Source organism: Electrophorus electricus, chromosome 7 (genome assembly GCF_013358815.1).
Source record: "Electrophorus electricus isolate fEleEle1 chromosome 7, fEleEle1.pri, whole genome shotgun sequence".
Taxonomy (NCBI): Eukaryota; Metazoa; Chordata; class Actinopteri; order Gymnotiformes; family Gymnotidae; genus Electrophorus; species Electrophorus electricus.
Window position 1 is genome coordinate 15413370 of NC_049541.1, and position 20740 is coordinate 15434109.

Genomic DNA, 20740 nt, shown 5'->3' on the forward strand with positions numbered 1-20740 from the left:
CCAAGGCACTCATTAGGCAAATCAGCAATGCACTGAACAAGAGTGTACCATCAGGAGATACAAGGCCAGATAAGGTGCAGGCTCTCTCGACTTTAAAAATACACTAATTCAAATAATGTCCAAGGCCCCAAAAATTGCATAGTCAAAACAGCTGTGCTACATTTATATGAGTCCATCACTCGAAGCTGCTAAATATAAGACACCGTCGCACGGTAAGCACGGCTGATGCTCCAATCGGACTGCATGGTGTAAGCTTTGCATTTGCAGGGGATATTTTGTAGGGAAAATTTTGTTTGTCATTCTTTTTCCCCTGGCTGTGCCTGAAATATATATATATAGAGAGGAAGAGATTCAAAGTTGAAGTGAAGTGCACAGGGTTTCCAAATAGGATGTGATTCTGAATTTCTAGGAGGAGGAACCAATTACATTAGAAAAGGTATATGTTTATATAAATAAAAAACACTGAAATTAAGCAAGCTCAGTGTTGTTGGAATGGTTACACTATTATGCAGCTCAGTACGTATTTAAACCAAGTGGCTTATAAGAAGGGTTTTGACTGAGCAACTAAGTCACACAACCAACCCCCCCCCCCCCCCCCCCCCCAAAAAAAAACAACACAAAAACAAAACCCATTTTCCAATAAATAGCCATTTTAATACCAGGAGTCTACCTTTAAGTTGAAGATTTCTTCACCAGTGCCAGTTTAGTTAATGCAGCGGGTTTGGACTGTAACCCATCAAAGGGCTCCGTGTGCCGAAAGGGTATAATGTGTTCTGTTCTCACTGAGGCAAAATGCCACTGTTAATCTCAATTGTTTAAAGGACACTTTGCGCCACCGTAAAACTCTGTAGAGTCAGTAAACTTTCAAATCTGATACGGGTGAACCAACAGAACAGGCAGAGCTCCTGGAAGCCCTACCATGATCCAGGATCTAATAGTAAGCACGTGAGTCTGGCCAGCAATTTGACTTGGCCAGCAGAGTGAGATGGAAAGTGGCAACCCGAGTGAAGAGATCACCCGTGTGGCCCCACACAAGTATCCTATCTGGCTGCCTGCAGTCAGCTGAGCTCCAGGGAGAGGCAGATCCAAAAGAACCTTACATCAGTTAAAGCAGCATGCAGGCTGGACTCTGGCACCCTCACAGCAGAACAGCACCGGCACCAATGGGCACCAATGATTGAGAGAGAGAGACACAGAGAGAGAGAGAGAGAGAGAGAGAGAGAGAGAGAGGTTAGAGAGTAACAAAGAAAATGCAAATAAAAGAGGTAGATAAGTTTCAGTCTCCCGGATTGTAATCTCAGATGAATAATGTGCAACGTCACAGACTGACTGCACGCCAACCTACTGCCAACATCTTTGCCACCGCCTAAATGGCACTTGGTTACTGGGCAGGGAAAATCATCCGAGTGACCCGTTGTCCTGCTCACATGACGGTCTGTCACAAAGGGGAATTATAACTATGCTGGGATCACGAGATATAGTCTGTGTTACGCAACTTAAGGCAAGAGGCACAGAGAGCCCTGGCCACACCATTAGTGTGCTACTGCGCTACATCAGGAAGGATGTGGGCTCACAGCCATGGTGCCAGGCTTAGTCTGCAATGCGGGTCGACGCAGGATAGACTTCGGGAAGAAGAGAGGTCATTCTGCAGCTTTGTTAAAGCGGAGGAGCCAGCAGCAGTAATGGATGATGGAACCGAGTTGTGGTGAGGAGCAGAGTGGGCGCGCCGGGCAGGAGACGGAGATCTCACTTTTCACATCTCTCAGTATTCCCCCTCTTGGACCGGTTCATTTCAGCATATAAGCTGGAAAATCATGGCACGAGCCAGTTTTTCCGGTTCCATACAAATGGGCTCAAACTGGCACACAGACAAGCAAGAAGAGAGTGTGCCGCTCAAACACTTCGACTCTGCAGGGATTCAGCCATTCATGCTTCTGATGTTTCTGGAAATGGGCATTTCCTGCTAATTTATGGCAATACAAGTGCTCATCATAACCATTAAATAATATGCCACAGTCCGGTGTACATGAAATGAAATGATATAGGCTACTACATTCCAGTGAGAAGCCAAAACCACACAGAGAGATGGAGCATGTTAATAATAATAAAATATAGTAGAGGGGAAAATCATGACAGACTGCAAATGGCCAGCAGAGATGTGAGAGCTAAATAGTATGAAGCAGGCTGCAATATTTTTTTTACCATGTCACTGAAGCGATTTATCAATTGCTGTAGGCCACAGTGTGTAATTGGTTACTAAACTGTTAGGGGTGGTGGACACTGAGTAGCACAGCAATGCAGTTGCATGGCATAACATGCGCACACAGCCACGCGTGCGCACGGTTCTGGGCAAAATGAAATGAGCAGGCCAAACAGCATTTACTGACTCGTCTATGTGCTTTTGCAAAGCCTGACAAAACCCTGGGCCCCGCCTTCAGCCTTGGTCCCTGATCAATAATGCCCTGGCACTCTCAGCCTGGCCTACAGCTGAGCCCATTACACTTTTATCATCCCTGATGCAGCATGCCCCTCACCCGCAAGGCACCCACCGCTGTAGCTGCCCTCACTGGGGCCCAGGCAGCAATTAGACAAGCGGATGCCCACCAGGAGAGGAGCTTTAGGAAAAGGGAGATGAGAGCAGACCCTGCTGCTAGGAAACTGACAGAGGCCAAGTCACACATGGTCTTAAAGGGACCCCTCCCCAACATGGGTCTCTTCCGGAGCCATTAACCCTCTCGCGGCAGTTGTGGAGAGTTATAGAACATCCCTTTAATGAGGGCAGGGGAAGGCTAACTGCTAAATCAAGACCGTCTCAGGCCAGGTGGGGCGGCAATGAGGGGAGAATATGCAACATGGTCACCAGGCAACAAGAACAGCAGCGTTAAGAAAAAATGAAGGAAAAAAATGGAAAAGAGAAAAAAAGATTGAGAAGCCATTTTGGCATGACCGACGATTAAGGAGGACAGTGTGGGAAGTGACATCACAGGTAAAAGAGATGCGTTCCTGCTATAACTCCTGGAGTCCACAGGAGTCACAACCAGCACATGGTTAATAAACCCTTACTTTTTTGTACAAGAAGCATGACAACAATTGCTAGAAAGGGTGAGTCAAGCGCTTAAGCTGCAGTACTGGCCATGTTAAAATATATGGGTTTTGGGACAGAGATGTGTTACTATACTCATTCAGAGAAAGACAGTGGAGCAGATTTCATGGTGAGTTCTACCCACTGGCTCACTGTGAAGTCCCAATACACAAAACTCCATATCCATTTGTCATGTCCATAAAGATCATCAGGCCATAGTGATGTGCTCCATGTCTCCACAGAGAGGAACTGTAATGAAGACAAATGTAAAGGCTGGCTAAATCAAGCAAAACATGAGTCAGCCCGACACAGACCAGTGACACAGAAACACTGCATCATGGAACACAAACGCCAGATCACGCAAACTGCCACCAGGATTTGCTCCAAGCATTACCGCATAAATATTTGAAGGAGACATTATTACTAGATGCTCAGCTATATCCGTGACCACTTTTAAGCAATGCACATTGTGCCTAGTGTCTTGAATTTTTGCAGGGTAACCAGGAGAAGAGGTGGTGGTCTTGGAAAATCTCTCCAATAACTGGGTCATTCTCAAGCTATCATAATGGGCCCCAGTGTTCTGGCCCCAGTGTTCTGGCCCCAGTGTTCTGGCCCCAGTGTTCTGGCCCCAGTGTTCTGGCCCCAGTGTTTCGGCCCCAGTGTTTCGGCCCCAGTGTTTCATTGTTCACCAACACAAGACAGTCTTGGGACAAATTCTTGAGCAGCACTAATGGTATGCAGGTGATGAGCTACACGGTCATATTAGTATATTTAGTATATTTATCATCAACATGTTTAATGGTGCAAGGCTTTAAATGTTAGAAAATGGGGGTATTTCACCAACAAGAAAGTAATGCTGAATGTTGTGGACAAGTAATGCTTTCAGTTCATCTTGTTCATTGCATGGACATAAACATGCACATTTTAGGGGGATGTTTATAATGACTACAGACAATAAAATAGACATGACATTTCAAATTCCAAATCAGTCAAGCGAAGCTGCTAAAAGCCAGGTTATGGATCCAGGTTCAGCCAATGAGCTCAATTAGCGATCAAAGCTGAACATCCATTACAATAAAATGACCACCATCAATATCAGCAGCATATTCTGACTGGGCAGTCTTGTTGGCTTGATATAGTCATTACATTGCAGTCACTCATGCTGCGATTACAATGTCAAAAAGCACACCTCTTATGTGGAGAATAATTCAACACAGCAGAGAAAAAAAAAGTGGGAAAAACTAAATCGCAAATGCATTCATCTGAAGGCACTTGAACTACAACTGCATGCCGTTCGTTCAAGCCTGACTGGCTGCTGTAACACACACCAGTGAGACTCGGCAGCATATAATGCAACCCTGAAACAACTCACTGGATACTATGTGCAGTTCCAAACAGTCTACTGTGTGCTTTTGGAACACTGACTGTGACAAATGGGGGTTAGTTCTTACACTGCTAAGATTCTCTGGGGATTATTGTGAGCATGCTCCCCCCAAGGCAACCCACACGCCCTCTCGCAGCTCGCGGTCGCAGCAAATCTGTGACACTCCCAGGAGAGCAGGCAGCTAAATTTTACTTTCCACAGTCACTCAGGGGCCTGACCTCATCCATAGCGCAAAAGCAGAGGGACTACTCTCGACTCACAGTCCCAGTCTGATCAACTAGCTTGCACTTTATATGATGATGCATGGCATGATGCAGCCAAAGGGCTGAGGTTTACTGCAGGATGCAGGCCTGCAAGTATCATTCAGTAATATCAGTAAGGAATTTTTGCATGTAGCTTTTCTGTAAAATGACAGGATTAGCTTTACCATGAGGAAAGCATGTTCACTTTAACATGGTTTCACCAGCGTTAATCCCTGTAGCATCCAGAGTAGCATCTCATTTGTGCAGTGCCCACACTTGAATGTGAAACATGTGAATCTAAAATAGCCCAGCTGCTACAGAGCTATTCTTCTACAGAGCTTTCAAACAATGCAGACGATCAAGCCCATGAGGCAAGCGACACAAGTCCAACATTCAACAAAGAATCTAGCCATTTGCCAATTTTCTTTGATAAACTGAAAAGCTCGCCTACGCATAGAATGAACACTCATTGCTGGGTCCAACCTGCAGCCCCCTGCCCTTGCTGGAGTCTGGTGTGATGGGAAAAGCCCTCTTATGCGCCAGAGTTCTGAACATCACACAGCCAAAAGAAAGCAGTCACGGAGTTCAACACCACCCAGGAGACTAGTGCCTCTTCTGCCTGGCTCCATGCTTTTTATGGAGTTCACTTATTTACACTGTCTGCTAGGCCTGCCTTGCTGTCTTTCATCAAACCCTGAGCCTAAGGTGGAGAGCCAGATGGGACGAAATTCTCCTCGATGGAATTCCATGGTGAAATGTAGAGGAGTGGAGCTACTCTTGTTCTGCTCTGCCATTTTAGACTCCATGAACAGCAGAAAGAGGTAATACAGGAGAGCTCTGAGGGTCTCCCTCGATGAAAACATGGGCGTCGGCCGTTTTGGCTAGAGAAAGTTTAAATGACGACATACTCAAAATATTTTTCCAAGTCTTCAGCAGTGGGGGAACAGTATCAGCCCAAGAGTCTTTGAAAGTAAATGTACTATACTGTTTATTGTCTGTTAGAGAGACACAGCAAAAGTAAGCCAGTGAGTATGACATAGATGGCACCACTGAGGACATAATCCACTCACCCCAATCTAATGGGGTCATTTCTTTGTCTGACAGGACTCTGCCCACATGTGCAGCATCCTCAAACAGCTTGCACTAAGCTGCCAACAGAGAGGCCACCAGTACTAGCCATTCAGCCACTTCCATAAGCCACCAAAGCAAAAAAAAAAAAAAAACTATATATAAATCATTAGTGAGCTAGACTGCTGAATTATGGCTCATTTAGCCATGCTGTGCAATACATTACAGGCTTGCGCAGGGCTTGTTCCACACGATAGCCAGTATATGCACCATGCACTATGAGAATATTTACACGCCACAGTTTAAAGATGATACATCTCCTGGCAAATTCAATATTTGGAGATTAATAATCACTGTGACAGTAAAATGCTACAATGGTTAACTACTAATAACTTTTCCTACTGAACAAGTGGTCTTCTGTTGAGCATGCATGCAGTAAATGTACTCGTGGAAACCCTGATATGTGAAGTACATCTGTCAGGTGTCAGCATCGACAAATAGCTATGCAAATACTGCAGTCTCTGTATGAAAGTGTTCAGGTTCTATATAAAAATACAGTCTGTTCAGACAAACACATGGCAAATGCAGGAGTCCACAGATGGAGGCAGACAGAATGCTGCATCGCAAGACAGGTACACCAAGTAGGTGATTTCTGCTCCCCAACCTGCCCAGAGAAGTGCACTGCTCCTATAAGGAGCTTAATCAGAAGCTGAGGGTGCCATACTGCTGAGTGCTACTCCAGTGACATGGTAGCAGAGCTAGTCACAACGTGCACTCTCGCAATACCACTCACAGTAATACTAAGCCTCATCCCAATAGTGTTTGCACCGAATATCTTCATTTTTAGAAAAAAACAGGAGTCAAAAGCAAAGTCTTGTACCTGAAAAGATATGCTGTCCTCAAGCACTAATCTGAGATCCTGTGTTCTTGGGAATGAATTCTCCTGTAATACCACTGGCACATATTTGCTCGAGCTTCATACTGTGGCCAGTTTGGAGTTGAGCGAGTTTTAGCACCCACGTTTAAGCAGCCTCTGTTCTGAGTGAGTGGATCTGTTAGTGGGTGGGCACAGAATGCTTTTCCATTGCGAACGACAGAAAACACACAGTGTCATTTTCATAGCAGAGAAACTGAACCTGCTTAATTTTAAATCATTATCCATACCACTGCTTTAAATCAAAAGATATTACTTCAGTAGATAATGAAATGAAGTCATCACTCTATGCAGAAAATCACACCCAATGAGTAAAAAAAAAAAAAAAAAAAGACACTATAATGTTTAGAGAACAAATATCTTTGTGCTGTTTAACACCTCCAAAAAAAAACTGAGCAGTGAAGTGTGTGGAGGTGCGGGAGGACATTCGAGGCCATGACGGATGGACATTTTGGGGAATTAGAAGGAAAGCACACACAGCGTCCTAACCGCACCCAATCTAAACGTGGAAAGAATTAAGAGGACCGTTCGCGGGAAGGGAATGCGTGAAAGAAGACAGGCCACAGATGGAGTGGCTGCTAATGTACACAGCGAGATGGAAGATGTTAACTATTAATCTATGGTACCATGTCAACAGTGTGTGTCCCTCAGCCTCCCCGTGCTTCCTGCTTTTGTGCCTGCCGATTAGCCCCAGGTTGATGGCTAGCATGACAGTGGTTGGTGTTTGATGTGGCGATGCCAAAGCAAGAGAGCGGCAAAGCATAGAACGCAAGAACCTAAATGGCTGCGTTCCACGCCGATTGCTGAGCGTCCAGCTTTCAGGAACACTTGGGTGGAGTGTGCTTGTCTCCACATGCACTATAGATGTGTGCAAATCACAGCCTACAGAGAGAAATTTAGGATCCTTAGCCACACCCATCTCAAGACACCTAGACTCGTTACAACACAGACCCTCTCTAACAAGTTTGGGCAACAGAGCAGTTGAGACCACAGACAAGAACTTTTGGGAACACAACCTAGCACTGCTGTATTCTACTCAGTGGTACCACAGAAACAGCAACCCTAGCAATGATTTCAGAATATTTCAAGTCGAACCCTGAGATCCTTAATTTTAAGATGTTCTAAGCTTCCAGTAAATGAGAGAAGAAAGGAGAACAAAAGAAGACAGGAAAAGTAATGTATGAATGTAATGTAAGTAATGTATGAAATACTAAATGAGTTTCAGAATGACACTTGTGGCTTTACAATGGGAAAAACGACAACAAAGCTAAAGACTTTACAAAGCACAGATTTCCCCATTAGGAACTTGCAGATAACTCCTGCCCCCTTATTTAAGCCCCCAACTTAAAGCATAGGGTAGCCAGATGTGAACACCAGTCACTTACTCACTCACTCTCTCGCGCACACAAAGTCTTCCCCCTCCTGTACAGTACATAATCAAACACTGCCCCCAATCAACCACATGCAGGAAGATGCAATGACAGACTATGGTCAAGAAAAGGAAACTGGCACGCGCACACACGCACATATATGCACACAGCGAGTAAGTTCGGAAGAGCTGGCAAGGATGAGGGTAAGAGGGTGGCGAGCCTGGGCTGGACTGTGCCCTGCTCAGCATCTGGCAGGAGGAGCTGCAGTGTGCATGTCTCTGACAGACATGGGGCAGCAGGAAGCTTCTGCAGCGTGAGATTAGGGCGTGGGGCCCTCCGCGTGGCTCATGCTCCCCTCGGGGAGAGGAAACCAGATAGCCCTGTCTAACAAACCTCAAGCAGCGCCGTCTCAGAGACGTCTGTGATGGCACCCTACGAGCGTTTCTCTGTAACGGACCTCTGTGCCAGGGGGGAGTTTGCAGGCCAGTCCTAAAACTCTATGCTCACTGGCAACCACAGACATCATAAAACAGCAGCAGTCGAAGGGCAGCCACCTTGACCCACATCTATGCTGCATTCCATGTGTGATTCCATGCAGAGTGTTAGAATGAGATGATGTGCAAGCCTCCACAACCACAGTGCATAAGTGGAGGGATGGCAGGAGAGTGGAGCTGTGTGGTTTATTTGTCCCATTCCAGACTGCAGGGGAAATCACTGGGTCCTTACTTCACCAACAGCCTCTGGCTGGCAGCCAAGCCACCTAACACACTGACCTGAAGAGTATGTGAATGAAAGCAGCTGGGGGAGGGTGAATAGGAGAGAGAACGTGGGGTGGGTTGGGGGGGACTGAATGAGAAAGAGAAAGACAATGAAGAGCAGCATTACAGCAGTTAATGTTCATGGGCCACTATTGCTTTGTCCACTCTTCTATTTTGCTATTCTGCTCACATCTGTGTACGTGTGGGTGTGCGCACGCACGTGTGGTGTTTGGGGGGGGGGGGGGGGCGTTAAATCAGGCCAAACATAGCAATGCTTGTGCATGCAAAGGACCTGTGGGTGATGTCACCAGAGAGAACGTGACTGTACATGAGTTAGGCAGGCTGCCTCACTCCCATACTGATCCTGATCAAGAGCCAACTCTGACACACACATACACACAAACCTGAGACTCTGAAACTCCATTCAGTTAGGAGATGAGCTCTGTAATCGATAGCCCACCAGTATGCGGGTAGATTCCAAAAACCAAGCCACCAAGATGAGAAGACCACAGGAATGCAGAAGAGAAAGAATTTTAAAAAATCAAAATGCAGAAGTGGTACAATGTAGAAAGAAAGGGAACCAAGAGAGAAAGCTGAACAACTCTGCACCTATTTCACTTAAAAAAAGGGAGGTACCATAGGGTAATGAAGGGTTTCATGTATATTATGCAATTATTTCTGCTCACTAGTCACATTTAAAACAGGGTTTGAGCAGCTATATACAAACTATATGTAAATCGTATTAAACTAGAGCCCATCAGGACATTCCTCAGACAAACATGGGCACAGAGAAGACTTTAAAACAGATCACACCTAGCTGAATTCACATACATGGACATGACAGACACTTGGGTCAAGCAAAAACCCCCATGTACAAACAAAATGTATATACCACCATGAAACTTGATACTACAGTGAAACAACAACACATAATAGCTTGGGGGAAAAGCGCCAGGTCTGAGATCAGGTCTGATTACATGGATGGTGGTGGCAGTGGCTGAAAGGGGGGGGGGGGGGGGCATTGAAGACCTTTTGTTGGCAGTGACCTTCTAGAGTGGTATTTACTTGCACCCTGATTAAGGCAGCCTCCTACTGTACAAGATGAGAAAAAGATTCTGTTTGAAGCAGATGAGGTGGGTTGGGATTTCGTTTAATAAGGAATGCAGCAACTGTAGCAAGTTTATCTGGCAGCTGCAGAAAAGAGGAGATTATTGTACAAGTTAATGACTACTCTTCCAGAACATGGACCAATTAATACATCAGATGCAGTAAACATTACTCAAATCCCAACATCCAAAAGGTTCTCCATTCTCAGTGTGCTACTGACATTATGTATACCTAATGTCTTTGCTAAAGACAATATTAAGACTGCTGAACTACAAAATGGGACATGCGCTTTGCCTACCTAAGATTCCCTCTAAATTCTCTATTTGGAAGATTATGTCAAAAGTCTATTTATACAGCAGAGTGCACTTCATAGTAGTTAGAGCATACATGTAAATTTTGGGGTTCCTGTTCAATTATTTAAATGTAATTGAAGGGACCAAACATAATGGCAAAAGCTGCAACACATTAATGGGACTTCCTGCTTGGAAAGGGCAGGGTTGAAAGTTCACTGGGCAAACAGGTGCGGAACTTCAGTGCAGTTCTCTCATTATCCTGGTCTGCTTTATCCATAAGGGCTGAAAAGCCTTTGAAGGGGGAAAGGCCCTTTTTCCATACTTAGGGACCAAAAGTAACTGTATTGTTTCAGTCCTATTCACCACAACCCACTAAAAAGGATGAGTTTAGTAGAGCCCAGGTGGAAGATGTAAACTATGAACAGGCAAGTCATCGATTCACCTACTGGTTTCTGATAGTGGCTTCAATTTTCTAAGTTTATCCTGGATGTTGTCAGAACTTCTACAGCACTGTCAAACGTGTATAAACAACAGAAAAGAAGAGATACATACCAATTTTACAGAGAGCCTGTACGCAACACCCATTGATGTAAACCTGTCAAATTAAACCCAGCCAAAAGTGCCCGGGTGTGTATTATCCCATTATCTTATTTACATATTTTTATATCAGCTAACAGATTTCCAATTATACAGAGCATGTAAACAATGGCCAGTGAAGTCATTCTGTCAAATGAAAACTGTATAGCAACAAGTAGCTGACTGGATGTCAGCCATGTTTTAATTTAAAAAATAAATAAAATAAATAAATCAGTTTTCAAGAATGCTCCATTTGCAAACAATGGGGAGAAAAAAATAAATCACTGGAATCTGTGTAATGCCCATTTGGTTGGTGCAAAACAGTAGACATACATTTAAAACGGCTGTGCTTCAGGACATCACTTTCAAATCTCTTATTTTCTGCTTTCTCTCTCACCCCCATTTCCAGTATAAAAACAAAGTACTCACTGGTGCCTAACAAAAGTCCATTAGAATATCACACATTATGTCTGGGGGGGGGGGGGGTGCAATTAACACTAGACAAACCATAGTGAACCAAATGATTACGAATAAACTGCAGATATCAGAACCTTCACATGAGGAAAAACTAAAAGCATGAACACTGGAAAACACCAGTAGTAGACTTATATAAAATAAGCCCACAGGCAAAACCTATAATAAGGAACAGTGCATTGAAGCTAAAAAAAAACCCAAACAACAACAAACAGCCATTATTAGGCCAATAATGGGTGGGAGGGGTGAAGAATCAATTCCAGTTATAGTTCCAGGAAGGGGGCAATTAAGCAGCCATTGCTGTCGAACAGATCAACCCAGCACACAGTGGTTATAGTACACATGAGCTAAATAGAGTTGCTGAGTTGGTGTCAGCCAGAATGAGGAGGCATGCAGAAGTAAGCTGTGACCGTGCCTAGCGTGTGGAGTGCATGCTTTGTTCGGAGCTGCAGGGATAGTTAGCTTGCCGCTTGGAGGAAGTAGTCGAGAAGCACCGCTCTCCCATGGGAGGCAAGCCATGGGAGTCTTCACGTGTCAGTCCATGGGAAACACAACTAAATATTTCGACAAGTGAGGCAGAGCTTGAGCTAAAGCGTAGGTGCTCAGTGTAATAGGAATAGACATGTCTTTGCTGTGCACACACACACACACACACACACACTCACACACACACTCACACACACACACTCACACACACACTCACACACACACTCACACACACACTCACACACACACTCACACACACACTCACACACACACACACACCCACCCACCCACATTCATGCACATGCCTTAGAAGCTTGTAAAACACCTACACACCTCAAAGTGACTGCCTTTATGGAGATCCAAGAGGATGCAGCGTGCACACAGTCACGCATGGAGCCGTGCACGAGACCATGCACGTACCTGTCACTCCCTCATACAACAGAGCCACACAGACCACTACCACGTCTCAAGCTCCAGGCTAGCAGACAGACTGATATGCAGACACAGCAAACAGCCACTGAGAAGGGTGTCCATAGTTCCTGGGAATCAATGGGATCCATAATCAAGCACACATTTCTCAGAGGTCACAGGTGTTCACTGAATACCACTCACTCTGTGAAGTTGTAGCACTACAGTGGCCTTGAATAAAAGACCACCAATCAAAACAACCATTATGGATTCCACAATAGCACAGCATCAATAAATGACATGAATATGAGAAAAATGTCCCACTGACCTTCAATTCAGGTGACATAATTCTCTCAAGTAACTGCAAAAGGCAACAAAGACCTTGCCTTGCCTACTAAGTACCATTAACTCTCTGTAGCTTGGCTGCTGCTCTTTTCGTTTACATGTGTGTGTATTACAAATCACGCTAGTCTACTTCTGCCCACTGTTAGTTTTCATTTTTATGTTCCTGTGGGTGCATCTGACCGGTGGACATGTATGCCCATAAACATGGCAAGGCCTGTATCCTGCCACCTGACCCCAGTTTAACTCCTCTTTCACTCAAATGCTTTTCACCTAAACATCAGCATCCTCTTATTCCCTTCAGCAGAGAGGCCTTGGAATACTGAAACAGTAGAAATTCATTAAGACCACTGAAGTAAAGTTTTCCAGGTTCTCAAAACAGAAGGCAAGACAAAAGGCGCCAGATCAGACATATGTTCTGTTTATCCTTCTTTGGATGACATTTTTGTCCACAGGTCACAAAGCATTTAAAACACAGAGGTGGAAGTACACCGGGTGCTGCATGGTCTCCACGTTCCAGGTTAGATGTGGGCAATACAGTCAAATTACCTGAAGAATTCATTTTTGCAGAGTCTGTAATTGGACCATGTGCAGTAGATGCATTGTTTCATTAAGCACTAGAAACCATGTATTTTGATGAGAAACTGCCGCTCACTGGAGAGGAGATGCACGGCTCGTTCTAACCCATCCAACACATGTAATTTATGTCATTGATTCTACACACTAATTACTGTGAGTTTGGTGAAGGAGGTTCAGTAGTTTTTGAAACCCAGCCATTAAAAATGAAAGTATTTCAAGTAGATGGCAGGATGAAGTAGGGCACATCAGAAGCATATCATATTAGAAGGAAGGCTTTATCAGATAAGTGACGTAAAAACGAAAGAAAGGGAAAAAAGAAGGAAAAAAAAAAAACTCATTCAACATTTCCTCTAGTCCACTGTTGATGGTGTTTCTATGAAATGCTATAAAGAACAGGAGATGGACAGGAGGTGTCAGGATTATGAGGAAGTGACCTGCCAGCATTAATGACTCCACTGCACTTTAACACAAATTAAACTAAAATTCAGAGAAGGGACTGGGATGGAGTTTCACTACATTATCTACAATCTCTCTGGGAAATCCCAGTGAAATGCAAGGGCTTGCATTTCAAAGGTATTTCAAAAAATTCAAGAACAAAGTTTGATGAAAAAAAAAAATAAAAATCTGAGTACATTTTCTACAAAGCATACTGACGAAGAATGAGTATAAAAGCACTTGGACTTGCAAAACCTGATAAGAAAACTGGAGCACTGGAACGAAGAGGAAGATATTAACTGCAGAAATAATAAAATACTAGTTTTCAACCAGACAATCTCCAGCTCACAGGTGAAAGTCTACAGAAACAGTCTGGAGTTAATGAGTGCACAAAATATGCTTCTTGCCTGTCATTAACACCAGCCACAGCAGGGCAGACAACACTCAGGTTGTTTTTCTGTAAGACAAGTCCTTTCGGAACTTCATTTCAAACTCAGGTCTAGAAGAAACTATGTAAATCACCACCATGTAATAAGTGCCAACGCCATTACATCAGAAGCAGACTGCTTATAAAAAGTACGATGATATGTCTGTCGCCTACCTGATCTTGTTACTCCTGTAGTAAGCGTTAAGTGTATATATCCTAACTGCCAGAGAGCATTTAGGAAGCGAGTTTCCTTGTGAGTTTGCTGCTTTAGCAAATTTCTACATTTTGTTGGATTAAATCTAAACTTTCAAGACAGATTAGTCAAAAGTGCCATTAAAAATAATATCACTGAAACAGCATTGCACCATTTGCGGGAGGGAGATTAATGTAAAGCTAGTCCTTATTAAAAATGGGAATTCCCTGTTAAAAATCCCTCACATGCAGAACTGGCCCGACAGATTTAATCTGTCTGGAAGCTTTGTAAATAAAACCTCCACAGGTAGGCCTCAGACTCCTCTCATCAATGACACGTAGCTGCAGTCTTTTGGTTAAGACATGGACACAACATTCAGCTGATGACACGTATCCAGATAAAATTAGCTCCGAATCTGAACCTCAAAGATCCTAAAGGAGGTGAGAACAGTGGTGAGAGCAGCATGGAGCTCACAGGATCATTTGCTTCAGCTTCATACTCTGCTGATGTGCCTGGCGTAACTGTGGCGTTAGCGAGTGCTCAGAGGGTCCAGCTGGAGCACATCTCCCCGTCAGCCACACCAGCTCTAAGATACAGCACAGAGACGCAGACCTTTAGAGAACTGAACGCTCACAGGCTCTGACCTGAGCCACAGAAGCATTCAACGAAAACCTATCTAGGCACCAGCCTTTCATTTACATTTACAGCATTTAGCTGATGCTTTTATCCAAAGCGACTTACAATTATGACTGAGTACAACTTCAGCAAATGAGGGTTAAGGGCCTTGCTCAGGGGCCCAACAGTAGCAACCAGCAACCTTCCGATTACAAGTACCTTAACCACTGAGCTATCGCTGCCCCTGTTTCATGGTCTGTTAATTACACATATCAGCCAGAGCTGAATCAGTTTTTGAGAACTATCAAAAAAAGCACATTAACACACAGGCTACAAAATGTAATGTGCAACTGAGATTTGGGATATTTGAGCTCATGTCACACAGTAACAAAGATATTTTATAATGGCCCATTGTCCAATCCTGGAAGTTATGCAAAATGCACACTTTATATCTCAAAATGGTATAGGATTTAACTCACAGTAAACCTAGACCACACACACTACCTAACATGCAATTTGCAAGTCAATCAGTTCACCTAGGTTACAGGTTGTCAGGGAGAGGGGGAAAAACAATTAGAAAGCAATGATCAACATGCAACATAGCTTTAAAATTTCCACCCTAAGAGTGTTTTGCCTTTAAATAATGCAAATGAATGAAGCAAAAATCAATGCCTGTTCAGCTGGGGAAGCTCACACCATGCCTGTATGAGAATCTATGCATGAATTACAAAACCAATTAGAAAAGAAAGAAACATGCCAATTAGTAACCCCTTGTTGGGATAAAATCCATTTATGCCCAATCTTTAGAAGAAACAAGTCATTAGTTCATGCACTGAGAAAAACTTACACTTCTAGAATAAATGAAGACAATGCAAAATTTGATTCAGAATTTTCATGGAGCACCTCTACAGTGACCAGCCCCTGCAAATGCCCCACACACTCAAAAAGCACAGCTAGTAGCGCATTCCCAGCTGAAACAAGTGTTTCTACGGCTGAGGAAATGGCACAGTCCCCAGTGCCGTAAGAAGCTTAGCTGGTGACAAACAGCTGGCTGGGATGCAGATTACGAGAGAAAGGAAAAAGGCAGCAGGAGACTGGATCAATGCAAACTAGCCAAGCTCAGTGTCAAATGTCAGAGTATCGCATGGCATCAGGTCTCAGACTGATTACTGTACACGGACCCCAGGGATGTGTTTCCACACTTATTCACCGTCCACTTTATTAGAAACACCTACCTTGTACCCACACTCTAAGCCACGCACACTCATGTTAGGTGCAAGTGTACAATTACAACTGCTGCCCCTATGAAACTACAATTTGTCCACCAACATCTATTCATCACCGGTCAGTTCTGACCAGTCACACTGTGAACTGAATTTTATTTGGATGGGGTACCATTCTCAACACAACATTAACAAAGAGGGGACTGAGGTTCCTAAACTGATACAAGTTTATCTGGTTCAGCAGTGTCAGTTTTACACACCAGTGTCACTCCCTGTTGACAGTGGTCAGCTACTCAAGAACATCCAGATACAAGTAGCCACGTAGTCAATTGAACACTGACGAGGAGCTAAAGTACAGAAACAGAATACGTGCATAGCAACAAAGGAGCTATAGCCTCTCACTGCATATCCTCAAGGTGTTTCTCCTAAAGTGCCATTTCATAGTGGCTGTAGAGAGTACGTATCCTCCACAAAGAGAACATGCAATCAATGAATCATCATTTCCAAATGCTCTTAAAGTTTCATTCAGTTTTTGCAATATATGGTCTAAAGTGCTTCGGAAAAATAAAACCCTGGTCACATGACAATTTGAAACACGCAAAATGGCCAATAAATATCTTTCTAAAACTTGCAGTCTACTTCTATTCACAGTGAAGAAAGTCCTTAAGGGCACTAATTCTCATCTTATGAGAATGTCTAAAACTCCTTAATTGGCACGAGCCAAAATAGCTGGCATCAGGTTTAGTTTACATGCCTGAATAGAGACAATGCTGTCAAAGAATTGCATAGGGATTAAAATGGTACAGTTTGTGACCATAAGAACCAACTGCAGCCACCATATTAACCCAGCAAGCCTTAGTACAATAGTGACAGCCACTTCAGACACGGTCACAAATCTGCACAATAGCTAGTGAACTGGAACAGGATAAAGGATGAAACAACAGCTGATAGTATGTGTCAACTATCTATACACACCCCCAAATCCATCTCTGGTCCCTCAGCATGACAATCTGACTGAAAAAGGAAGAAAAGTGTGACAGGGCCACCAGGTTTCACAAGGCCCTTTGGCCTGAAGAGGAAGTAGGATAACTCACTATGGGACCCTAACCGCCTTCATCCACCCTGCCCTCCCCACACACACACACACTCCTTCCCGTTTTCCTCCCCACACACACTCCTTCCCGTTTTCCTCCTGAGAGTGTATCCTTTCCTCTTTTCTCTTTCCCTGAAGGTCTCGTGGATTTACATACAGCCTTTGTGTTTTATAGAATCAGCTGCTTGCTAAAAACAACAGTCACAGGTTGCTACTATTTTCACAGACAGGGTGAAGGTACTTAAATGCCATTTTACCTTTGTAGCCATACGACTTGCATACGGCTCAGTATGACAGAGTGCCCTTTGGAAGTATGCCAGGTATTTGCACAGGACCTACCATTTAGCTCCTGTGGTCATGTGAAGATCTGCTTTGATGGTTCCCATGTTCCTTAGAAAGAGACTCTATTCCCAAATGTAGATTCAGCACATAATCTGCATTAGCCTGGCCTCTAAAGGCAACCTGACCAGGATTAAAATAATAGTAGATGTCAAAGCCACATAAAAAATATCCATTTCATCCTATTATACCTGCTGACCAAACCACTGACTGGTACTCATGAACGTAACTATAGAGACGAATGTTTACAACCTTGACACTGGATCTAACTCAAGGCAATAATGGCGTCAAACTGTGGGCGTCCCTGTCCAAAAGGAAGCCAACGGTGCTTCATTTTGTTGTTCCAAAGGAGCCTCTAAACCGGCATTCCTGTGTGCTCAAGAGGACACACTATCATGGGGATTTCCTTCCTTTCATTGCAAAAAGGACAGGACTGGGGTCAGACCACGGCAGCGGGAGGCCATCCTGGCACACACTCTCCGAGATCAGTTCTAGTTGCTGCTATATAATGAACATGCACTGGCCTTTAAGAGACACATGTAAAAACTGATAAAACAAATTTAAAGGGAGACCCCCCGTAAAGAAATTACTTAACTAAATGCTAAGATACACTGTGCAATTTCCAATTGCTTTCAATGCCTTATAAGGCTTTATCTAACATAACATTTATCTGACATAAATATCTTATGTCAAGCAATGTGTCTGTATTCTGTATGAAATTATCTGCCTTGAACACTGACACATTATCTCACTTCCATGGTTCAGAATTAATCCACATTTCCTAATGCATTCCTCAATGACAAGTCTATGGTTAAGAACTCCTCAAAACAGGAAATGATACTAAATTTTGTTGATGAGTAAACATCTCATTACTCACACATTAAACACACACAACACTTTTGGAAATTCTACATACCCACACAGTTAATTTAAAACCAAAAGCATGTGCCTGAACCTTGTAGCTCAGTGTCATAAAAGATTATGCCATTAAAAATAAATGAAGACGCAACAGGATACTCCCTGCCACTATAAACACATATACGGCCGGTTTAATATGCTCTTGTCGCCTAGTTTTCTACACAAAACAAATCAGACTTTAAACTTACAGGCAAACAAAAAATAACAATTAAAGGACACCCGAACAAACTGAAGAAAAGCTATGTGGTTTGTCTTTAGAGTGGACTGCAACATAATGCTACTGACTAGCTATATTCTCTTCCCCATTTTCACAACTATGACATGCAAGAAGACAATTCCTGACAAGGAACAGAATTAACGTGTCCACGGATATTACACGGACCAGGAATTCAAATTTGGGTCTAGATCTGTATCACTCCGTTATATTTTAATTCTTTTTTATATACTGAATAAACTAGTCTTCGACTGAGCACTGAACTAGGCGGGGCCGCTATCAGGCACATCAAGAGCGAGAAGACTGCGTTAAAGGTTAAATAAACCTTTTTGTGCGTTAGCTAATGCTACAATGCATGGAAGACAGCTAACTTTACAATGCAAGCATGGGCCACGGCGTTTTACCGAAGACATTTCGTTTACTGACATTTAAAACATGACCAAGCCTATACGCCCAGTTCCCCCAGCTATATTACTCATTCGTACAACTTTTCCATTTCCGCTATAACTTCCAGAGCCGTAGATAACACACAATAAAACGCCATTCTTCACACAGTACACCTATGCGGTATAATCCTACCATTTAATTATGACGAGCACTCGATACAGATAAGAGTAACACGAGAGTCCACATTCATAAGACGACGTCTAGGAAATATTAGGAGTTGAATTGTTTCACTCAAGCTCCGCCATATTCTAGACATTTGACCCGCTCTTCCGCAAACCGTGTGTTGTGCACATCTAACCGGTCTCGGTGTTCGCTCGCAGAACTGGAAACACTGTCGTAAAGCCCGTTCACGATATCCGTGTTACGCGTTACCAAATAACCCTTCGGTTCTCTTTACAAGCCCCAAAATGTGTCGCGACGGTAAGGTTACAGCGTACCCGAAGCCCGTACTCACAGATGTACTCCGAAGCTCCGGTCTGTCTGCGCCTCTGCCTCCGTGCTCGCTCTCGCCTCGTAGGGTGAGGTTTTGAGTTTGGCATGACGTTGCAGCCTCGGTTTCGGCACCACTCCTCTGCGCTCTGCCCACAGTTGGAAGTGTCGCGGTGAATGGGGAGCGCATGGCAAAGGCCGGACGCCTGCGGAAACACATCTAATACCATTTAGCTGCAACACTGGGAAAACGTTTACACAGATGGCATTTTTATATAAACAATGATCGGCTCGGACAGACACGGAAAATCACAAATAGGCCTTTGACATTTTGACTGAGCACAGCTGCTGAAAAATCGATTGTCAGGAAGAATGTAAATGTATTCCTTGTAAAATTATGTACCACCTATGTTCTGTGTGTCAACGGGGATCCATGAATCCGTTATCACAACAATCTATCCTGTCAAATGCGGCGTAATCTTGCCTCATACCACATGCTAATTTCCTGCAGCCCACTTTTTTTTTCTTTTCTTTTTTCTCCATGAACCACTGTGAATAATTTTGAATGCTGTCATTCTGTTCCTTGTGTAGCGTGAATAGTCTCCTGTTCTCCATGGGCAACATTACTCATGTCTTACAATCTTGCTCCACCACCCAGGAAAAAGATTCAGAGGAAATCAAATGGCTCATTGAGAGTGGTTGCAAGAGCTAGGAATGCCAAGTATGTTCCAAGCCCTCCCTGCTACCAGCAATCATGTGGTCCTCAGCTGTGCAATGTATAGGAATATTGGTGCAGGTTCCTCAGACATGCAAGACCGGGCACAACAAGATTCACAAACTCTTTTGAGGTAGTGTGCTATGTCTAGATAACGATAGGCTATGGCCATGACAGCACTCTTTAAATCTCTGTAGGTTTTCATTAAAATGTTTGCAGAAACTACTAGTCCAAATGGCAGAAGCATGAACATGTGGCAACACAACGAATGAGACTCATCAAAATGAAGTTGTCTAATAGTATTAACAGGCTGATTTTAATCAGCCTCTAAACTAACTATAACTATAACTAATGTGCACAGCATTAGACTAACTCATAGAGTTTACCAACAGCCACTTTATTAAAACTCCTGCCCTGCACCAAGAAACACTGGCCACCTTAACAGATATTCCTATAGGTACATTTTGTAAGTGTACAATTATGCTTAAATCAGATGGACAGGAGCACATCTATAACCATGCATAATTCATCAGCTACCCTCAATGCCATTCATTAAGGATCAGTTTCTGACCACTGGAACATTGCTGAG

General features: G+C 43.6%; 1 protein-coding gene across 3 annotated transcripts in view; it reads right to left on the bottom strand.

The window, feature by feature from the left end:
* rap1b (RAP1B, member of RAS oncogene family) overlaps positions 1–19554 on the bottom strand; it is a 38809-nt gene extending 19255 nt beyond the window's left edge. Inside the window, exon 1 of one of the 3 annotated variants that reach the window (XM_027002189.2) lies at positions 19462–19554. The gene's annotated coding sequence lies outside the window, so the exon portion shown is untranslated. Of the gene's footprint in view, positions 1–17428; positions 17519–19444 lie in introns of those variants that run through there. The other 2 variants (XM_027002190.2, XM_027002191.2) reach the window with 2 other exon arrangements.
* Between the last annotated feature and the right edge of the window lie 1186 nt (positions 19555–20740).